This window comes from Meleagris gallopavo, chromosome 3, assembly GCF_000146605.3.
Source record: "Meleagris gallopavo isolate NT-WF06-2002-E0010 breed Aviagen turkey brand Nicholas breeding stock chromosome 3, Turkey_5.1, whole genome shotgun sequence".
Taxonomy (NCBI): Eukaryota; Metazoa; Chordata; class Aves; order Galliformes; family Phasianidae; genus Meleagris; species Meleagris gallopavo.
The window spans coordinates 17,109,040-17,118,820 of record NC_015013.2 but is presented as its reverse complement, the minus strand read 5'-3'; positions in this window follow the sequence as shown (position 1 = coordinate 17,118,820).

Here is a 9,781-nt window from a genome sequence, read left to right as displayed (position 1 = left end):
TAATATTCTAGAAATTGTTTTTATGGTGATAGAAAAATCGGGATGAAGAAAGTTCAGGAACCAGTTCACAAATGACAAAAAATGTGGAAAGAATTCAAAGGAAATGGCTTCTCTTCCAGTAATTTTATGCTGCTGTTGTTTATGAGCTTCAGCAGAATTAAACCTGATATATACCAATGGAAGAAGCAGCAAATCACATCCTAGGTCTTCAGATATCATTTCAAAGAACAGCTTGATACACTTTGGCATATTCAGCTTCAAGCAATTTAAGATTTGAAAACTAAACTGGAGTCTCAAATTACTAAAAAGATTGCATGTATTTAAAAAGGAAATTAAAATTAATTCTCCCCGAACTAATATGTATAAATCAGATGAAAATTCAATGCTCTTTTGGCTGTTCTAATTAGATACATTGTTCATACTGAGATTAGTGCATCAAGAAAATATTTAGATGCTGCTAATTTTAAACTACGGGAATTATGTAAAAAGCTGAATGTTCTTGGTCATGTTATCATCTCATGGCTCTTCTTGGATCTTTGTGACAAAGAAAGGTCTGCTCTGATTTGGTAAAGACCTGCAGTCAGTGGAGAAGAATTATTCTGGGTATTAGCCCAGAAAAAAAAAAAAGCCCCTAAAGAAATTGTGCCATCAACACAGGAGACATAAATGTTTTATATGGGAGAATATACCCAGGCACAGAAGATAAATATGTATTATACATATATAATTTAAAAATTAAGTTTAAACTTCATTTAAAAATATAGTTTAAAAAGTAAAAATATAACTGACTATTACAAAAATAATTTAAAAATTTGTATATGGAGCTTATGTTCTAGTTTTCTACATTATCAGAATGAGAGTTGTCCCTATCAGACTTATAATGAGTTATGACTACCTTTATGAGACTTCATGCAGATGCACCAAAATGCTCCAAAAACTTTTCTAACCTCTTCTTGGTGGAATTTGGTCTCATTCAAAACATTTTTACCATGACTGCCTTCTTCTATTCTGTCATTACAATTTGTTTGTTTTCTTCATTCTTAAATTTTTTTGTCCTTTATGTACATGTGGAAAAAAAAAAAAACCAAACAACCAAAACATTGTACAGAAACTGATGATAAACATATTACAAATTCATAATTCATTTTAAAATTCTTCTTGAGAAGCCAGCTTCTCCTCCAAGGAAGTTGCATTCTAACTATTACAAATATTTCAAATGCGTATTGTGCACATCTCAAACACGTACTAGGCATTATGCCTTATGCTAAACGACAAGGTTGTATCTCAAGTTCATCTGAGCAATCTTAACAACTGGTCTCAGAGGCAAACTTGCTGCCACAGATTTCCTCCAGCAGAAGAAAATGTGCTTCTGTTGCTCCCATTGCAATAACTATAATGATCCACTGATCTTTTTTATTTTATTTTTATTTTTTTTACCAAATACAACTGAAAGCTGAAGGAAAAAAGAAAGAGAGAGAAAGAGAGAAAGAAAGAGAGAGAGAAAGAGAGAATAGTTTTCTGCAGAGTTTTTGAGATGAATTAGTTCATCTTTTAGTAAATTATTTTGCAGTCTAACAAGTGCTAGTCATCATGAAGTAGGTGACAGAATAATGCAGAAATGTATGAGACACATGGAATAACCTTGTAGGAATTAAACCTCTATTTTTAGTGTCAACTGTGATGTAATTTGGCACATCTGTATTGCTTAACCACATCTGTTTTCTAGAAAATTGTTTCAGTACCTCATGTAAATGAATAAGTGCTCATGTTATGTTTCAGGCTTCTTGTTTGTCCTTCCAGTAAGTTTAAAAAGCTTTTGTAAATACAGCTCTGACTGCATTAGACAAATCCACGCACCAAATGCTTCAGTACTTTGTTTTGCTCTCTAGATAACAAGTAAAGACATTTAAAGTGACATCTCTCCTATGCTCGTTATCACTAACTTTTTCCTAAAAGGTTAATGTCTCCACACGTTCATTTGGACTCATCTAGCATCAAAAGCATGTTCATCTCCAGCTGTGCATTGATATTGCATCAGAATGAAATATAGTGCCTATGTTTTTCTTTCTTTCCTCATTTGTTAAAAAAAAAGAGGAAAAAAAAAAAAAAAGGAAGAAAACTCACTGTATGGTTTTCCCTAGTTCTGTTTCCCATATCTATCTGACTAAAAGCAAGAGTGTTTTGTTGGATGAAGCTGCAGTGAAGAGAAAGAGAAACAGAAACCTAACATATTCAAAATGAGTATATTTAAGTAGGTGTCCAGATCTTGGGGAATCTTAGGTAGGAACAGGTTGTGGTCAAGTGTTTTAAAGAATACTTTTCATATAGGATATGGATCCACATATTCACCTGAAGGAGTACAATCACCTTGGGCCCAGTGGTTTGCGGATTCAGCTCTCCACTTTCAAACAAGTATGTAGGAAAACTGTTGTCTTCATAAAAAGTCATTTGCTCATTTCAGTCTAGTGCAAAAAAACAATTATATTTGCTAGCTTATGTTTATCTAATTGTGATGTAAAGATGCAGTTAACAAAATCCAAATTGTATGTAATTTTATTGTCAGAGATGACTGCACATGATGAGAAAGTAGAAAAAAGTAGCTACCTAAAAGTTAGGCAGTAGCAGCAGTCAATGAAGCATTAATGATATTAATCTGTATGGCCTTCATTTGGCATATTATCATGAAGTTTAAAACAGCTATTAATGTTTTATTTCTTATTTCCCAGGGCCATTTTTAAGGTTCTTAAGTTGGCATTTGGTCAGTTTTAAAGAAGCTTCTCATATGCATGATCAGATTACGATCTAGGCAATTTTCATAAGTAAGCAAGAAAGCAGAGAAAGTTAACAGCAGAAGCAATGTAAAACAAGCTGAGAAAGCTCATAGGACATGACTGACCAGAACTATCTCTAGAAGCCTTAAATACAATGTCATTGTCAACTGAAAATGTTGTAAGGCAATTTTGAGACCTGATCCTAGAAGGTACTGGAGAGCTCTGCAAGTTAGTATTGTACTTACTGCAATCTATGCAAAATGCTTAAATGACATTCATTGTTTCTGGCCTTAAAGAGGTAAATACAGTCTCTCTCTGCTGATATGTTGCTTACACTTTGAAAACAGCGTGGTGTGAAAAAAAAGATTAGAGAGATGGGATTAACATCTGCAACTTGAACAGTTTAAAGACAACTTGGACTTACTGAAATCAAAGAATAATTGTATGCATCTTCTGGAACAGAAGAACTCAGGATAGTTTGCGGCCATTTCCCTATTGATCTGTCTTTCAGGAATGTTTACTGCCACTGGAGTCAGACAGAGGGAGACAATACTGTCAAGGATCCTGATGGCTGTAGTTAGTACAAAATGCACTTGATCTCAGCACTGCACGGATATGGGCATATGTATTTTGGAGTGTTGAGTTTTAGTCCCATAATTCTGAAATGCAGAAAGGATGTATTCATGTCAACTTCTGAACACCACATAAGATTTTTGTCTTCAGATAGGCACTCTACAACATAGACATAGAAAGCTTAGAAGAAAACGAATGAAATGAAGATGTAAAGACCAGCAGCAATTCCAACCAGAGTACAACCTCATAGCACAATTTAATCAAATCTATTTAACGTGCAACACCTCTTATGCAGATTTTTGCTTTGTTTCAATGAAACACGCTTCTACTATTCATGTGAAGTTAATGTCTTTCCATGCAAGTACCTGCTTACTGTTATCGCTATTGAAATGGTTTATTTGTTTATTTGTATTTACCTCTTCTTTATAAGTTTGAGAAAATACATATTTTAATGTTTGATGCTTCTCATACTCTGCAGGAAAGTGATAACATATAGGAGTGTAAGGAATAAGCTACTGGAATGGAGTTTTTCCTAAATTCTTTTTAATTGCTGAAGTAAATAAGTTTCGTACTCACACATGGTGTCTGTATCAAGACTAATTACTAATGCTTTACCTAGCAAAAAACAAGAAGAGTCAAGAAAGATGGAGCTTTCTCAATCTTAAACTAGACTTAAGTTTTATTTAACTGAAGTGGAATTTTTTTCAGACTTATTTTATTTGTAATTAAAAAAAAAAACTTTCTATAATTTACTGTTCTTAGAACACACATGTTATGCATAAATAACAATGAGCCAATTTTCAAATTCATGACTGGAAATGTTTCCCCAAAGGCCCCTAAAAACAGGAAACAAAAAACCTCAAACCCCACTCAATGACAGATGTGCATGCATGACCTCTGGTCACCTACATTCCTTGTCCATCTGTGTGGGTGGCATTATGTTTAATCACAAGTAAATTGAAGCCTTCCACAGGAGTATTGTGGTTTGGCAAAAATAAGTTCAGAAGTAACAGTTTGTATTAAGCTACATGTGCCATTTTTCCTCTAGGCCAGCACTGAATGTTAGTAGATGTCTCCTGCATTTAATCACATCTGTTCTGTTCTTAGCCAAATCTAGTAAATGATCAGAATAAAAGCAAAACAGTACAGATAGTCAAGCTTTGCAGAACAGGTTGCAGAGCAGCGGGTGTTCGAGAAAGTCAGAATTCAGGTCTTTCTTGACTTGACTTTAATAGATAAGGTCTCCCTCACAAAATGATGCCTTCACTTTATAAAGCAAACTCTCACACACTGCCAGTAAAAAGGAGAAGCAGAGCAAACTCGGAAAAAATGCCTGAGATAACGAACTAGCATGAAAAGTAAGTTGATAGGATGTAACATCCACAGAAATAAGCTGGGAAACACCTTTTCAAAAGGTTTATCAGAAATAAGGATTTGTGCTTTTCAAGGGAAACTCCTGCCTGTCTTTTTTTTTTTTTTTTTAATTCAAACAAAAATAAATAGAAGAAGATATTTAAAGAAAAAATCTCTAACGTTTACTTTAAGGAGCATGAGAGCATGTCAATATTTTATTTTGTTCTGTTAAAATGCAAAATAACTAAGTTGTACCTCCTTCAAAATTTGCATGGAGGAAAATGAGATCTGCTTCACTGCTATAGATGTTATGATGCCAGAATTTGAGTTGGCTAAATCAGGTGTTCAATTGCTACGTTTTAGAAAGCACTTTTTCCTAGATAATACTCTGTACAAAATTACATTTTTTTTTTTCCAGCCTGAAAAATATGCCTTCTGCAACCACTGATATAACTTCCTTAGAAAATTTTATGTCCATTTTTCTAGACTATGAATGCCTTAATGAAGAATGAATCACCTTGGAAGGAAATGTGTTTCAGGAAAGCTTTCAACACCATTGTATTTTCATATCATAGTATTTGAAAAACAAAATACATCTTTTAATCATAAGTGTGGTTTTCTGTGGAAAGATGCTACAATAACCGTGCATTTAGGCATCAGAAGGTTTAACTGACCAGGAAAGTCTAAATCCTGAATAGGATGCCATTGCCAACTGAAAATGAGCTAAAACATTTCTAAGAGTTCATCCAGAAGAGATGCTGAAGAGAATCCCAAGTTGTCAGTGTGCAGTCTCTACTGTGCAGTCTATCAATCACTACAAAAGTATGTTTCCTATTTATTTTCATGGAAACTACAATAGATACAAAAAGCACAATAACACTGTTTGATAGAGCAATATCTCTGCTACAAAATATTATTTTGCAACATAGACAGCACTATTAGCTATGCAATTTTTCCCAGCAATGAACAAGAGCCTGCATGCAGTGCTCATAAAAATCTGAACCAGAAGAGGTGGCCCACTGTTTCACAGCTGCTATGATGGCATCTTTGCTAGGAAAATGTTGCAGTTCATCTTGTCTTTCTATACAGTGGGTATGGTAGAACAGTGTAGCCTGGCAATTTGCTGCATGCCTTCAAACTGTTATGGGGTCTTGTGTTACACTGTTGCAAGAGAAAGATGTTAATTTTGTCCTTTTTCTAACTCGTCTTAGTACTTTACAAATTACATTTATAATGCCACTATGGAACATCTAGTACTTGTGTATCCTTTACATAAAAGACTTATAATAATACAGTTGAAAAAAACTATGATTCCAACAATCTAATAATTCATGTGGAAGGAATTAATGCTCTCATTACGTGATTGAGCCCAAAATATTAAGTTCAAAGCAGTTTGGTAGTACTGTTGCTTAATATGACTGCTGAAAATATCATAGTCCAATTGTAAAAAATAGAATAGAATAGAATAGAATAGAATAGAATAGAATAGTAATATTGTTTGGGAGGCGGGAGAACAGAGCTACAAATCAAAAGACAAGGATTTTAAGCCAGTTTAAAAAGTATATTGATTTCTGAATATATCATTACACTACACTGTGATTTTACTTCCTTGCTTGGTTTAATGAGTTGCCCCATCAAATATAAACAAACAAAAAAAGTGTTTCATTATGTCCTGATCTGTTAGCAAGAACCCACTAAGATATGAAAAAAGTACAAGTGTCTCTGAATAAGCTAAACTAATAAACATTTTCTGTCACAATGTAACTTGCTCTTTTCCACACCTGAAAACAGTACTTAAATAAAAAGTTGTGATTAGCATTGTGGTTTCACCCTGATGAACAGCTGAACTCCACCACTTCTGAAGTGGAAGAAAACACAATGAAAAAAGCGTTCATGGACAGAGACAAGGGCAGGTTCACCCACCCACTGTTTGAGATAGTTAATGTTTTTAAAATGATTCTGTCTAGAAAAGAAATATGGTGTTCTAGTTCAAAGTCCCTGTGCTATTCCATATACCTCTCTTAGTCATATAATAGCATAGCTTGTGCAGTCAAAAATCTATATGAAATGTTTAGTGAGCAACTTCATCTTTGTAAAATTAATACTTCTAATGATATGCTGAAATTTGAACTAGCTGTACTTCAATAAGAGAAAATTGATATTCCAGTACACTGGAAATGTCATGACCTATGCTTGTTTTTCTGAAGTCCTTTATTGGATTCCTGCATACTTTTTAAAATTTCTTTTGCTCATTGTATGCAGTTAAGATAGGAGGCAAGAGTTTAGTTTTAGAAGATCTTGGCAATGTCATAATACTTAACATTTAACCTACTTGCAGTTTTACATGTTGTAAAAATAAACTGCAGTTTGCTGGATGTCAAGATAACTTTTTCTTCAAGAATTAATAAGAAAGCATTAAGTCACCATTGTTAGCTTTTAAATTTAACATCTCATCTTTTTATTTGAATATACTGAAGAAAATATGACTGATATATGCTGATCTTTGCATATTCAGCAGAAGAGATTATATCTTCCATGGGCATTATAAATACAGGGCTGAAAGTCAGAACTTTGTTAGTGTATAGAATATTCTGCAGACAGATAAGCTTGAATCTCCCCTTAGTGGCCCTGGTGTTATTTTCAAAATGTGTATCTTTTAGGAATAGCACTTAACAAAGAAGATCACAAAATGGACCATGTTTGTATAATTTTTGCCATCCTTCTGGATAAGATAACACCAATCTGTAACCAAGTATATTGAAATCATTTAATGCAATGTGTTATGAGCATGTATAGGTCTGATTTTCAAAGAAATTATGAAATACTAATTGTAATATTTTCACCGAAAAGTAACAGTGTCAGTCAGAGATATGGGAGATCTTCAGTCATAGAAATTTCAGACAAAGATACAGGCAGTTGTCAATCTTACATAGTTTTTTGGATACTAAGTTAAAGTGAAAACAAACTGCATTGTTTCTGGTTGCTTTTATGAATCAGGACAGATTTTGAAGTTCCACTGTCTTTTTTTGGTTTTCTTCTTTTGGTTTTCTTATTTCTTTCCTGCTCTTTTCCCTATCCATCTGACACAGAAAGTAAGTTAATAAAACTTCCTTTTGGAACGACACCAGGATATAGTAGTAGAATCTACTGCAAAGTCTTTTCGAAGTTAATTATCTTCATGCCCAGAACACAGATTACTTTATGACCAGCTATACTTAAGAAAATTAAGAAATATGTAGTCTTGTGTTTTACATTTTTTAGCTCTGTAACAGTTCTTCACTGAGGAACAAATGAGGGACTGGTAGACTTTTAGGATAAATAAACAAGTTGATTTTTCCTTGTACATACTTGTTTCTCAAATGCAGTATATTATAATAGGAAGTTCTTATTTATTTATATGTTTTTATCTTTGCCTGTTTTCTCTCTGTTCTGAATGGTACATGACAAAATCCACTCTAACTGTGAAAGTGATGGGAAACTCAGATACCATGAAGTAGTTGATTTTTATTAATTCAGATTGGATGCTGTTGAAATTACATGAACATTACCTTACAGTAAATCAAATTCCATTGCCAGACTTAGGGCTCTACTTTATTTAACATCAACAACAGAATATCAAGGTACCAAGAGGTTCTAGAGCCTAAAAACTTTGAAGTAGGTTGTGGATGTCATCATCTGACTTCTGTGCTTGTAAAAACTGAACTGAACCTTTCAACTGTTTAAAGTGTATCTACTGCTAACGGGAGAAAAAAACTAACATGATAGAAAAAAGTCTGCCATTTTCAAAAGCAATGCAGTAATATTCTACTGTTATATTAACAATTTGTCTTATACTTACACAGCTCAAGAATCAGTGGAACTTATTGTCCAGCTTCTGTTATTTTATAAATAAGATTTAATTTATCCAATTGCGGTATGAATTGATGTTCATCCATTTTATACTGTTTAGTTGCTAGGCAAAAACTGGAGTGCTACCCTTTCCTGTCTGGCATTTTCCTTTTAAAAATGAATTGCTTTCCCCTTAATAGATTATGTAAGATTATTTGTGCATTAAATGGCTTAGAATTTTATAAATAGCGGACACTGACTGGAAGGAGTTATTTTCAGTGTGTTTACACAGGCAGTATATGCGCACAAATGTTGATTAATATTGCTTTTAGTTATATTAATTAAATTAATGGATGTAATCACAGAAATGTTTAGTCTTCATTGAAAAGGAGAAAAGTGATAAATAACTACAAAGCTGAAGATTTGCTATCCAAACTTTGAATATTCTTGTTAGCTTCGTAGATTATTATTTTTTCTTCTTAACAAACTTTGAGAAAGATTTTCTCTTCTTTTCCAATTACAGCTTTTTATAGGTACACTCAAATCTGTTCTTGGTGTTTTCAACAAAGTCTACTGCCATTCTAGTTAATTGTATTAAGGCATACTTATGTTTTGTAGCACATGCTTTTCTTGATGATGAAAGCGCTAGCATCTCTTAGTAATGAAGAACAATCAATCAGCTTTATAGCGTTGGAGCTATACAGACTCTAATCTTGAAAGCAGATACTCTGAGGGTTGTTTGGTCTCTTAACTAATATACACTTTTTCAGTTTACAAGCTTGTTTTGTATTTGCAAGAATAATGTTATGTCCTGAACCAAATGTAGAAGGCTAAACCACTTTCATCCAAGTAGTTTCGCTTTAGAAATTTGATATTATTCTGATAGTCAAGAGTAAAAGGAAGCTTTATAGTATGAGTCAAGACATGCCTGTGAATCAAATCACAACGAGCAAACATTCATAGTTTTACTAACTAATCCCAGGGTGTATTTAAATTCTGTCACATAACAACTATCAAATCCCATTTGAGACTGAGTCATAGGCCTCCAAAAGAGACTATAATGAATTTTGAGGTGCATATCCCTAGAATTCAGTTTTATCTCTCTCTTCTCCTGCTTTGCAACTCAGTTGGGCAATAAGAGATTTCAAAATATACAGGTTTACAAAGAGGATTCCTCTTTGTAAAGAGGACATCCAGCTTCTCTCTGGATCTTGTTCTCCTTTAGGAGTTGATTTTTTTGTCCTTTAATTGTAGTG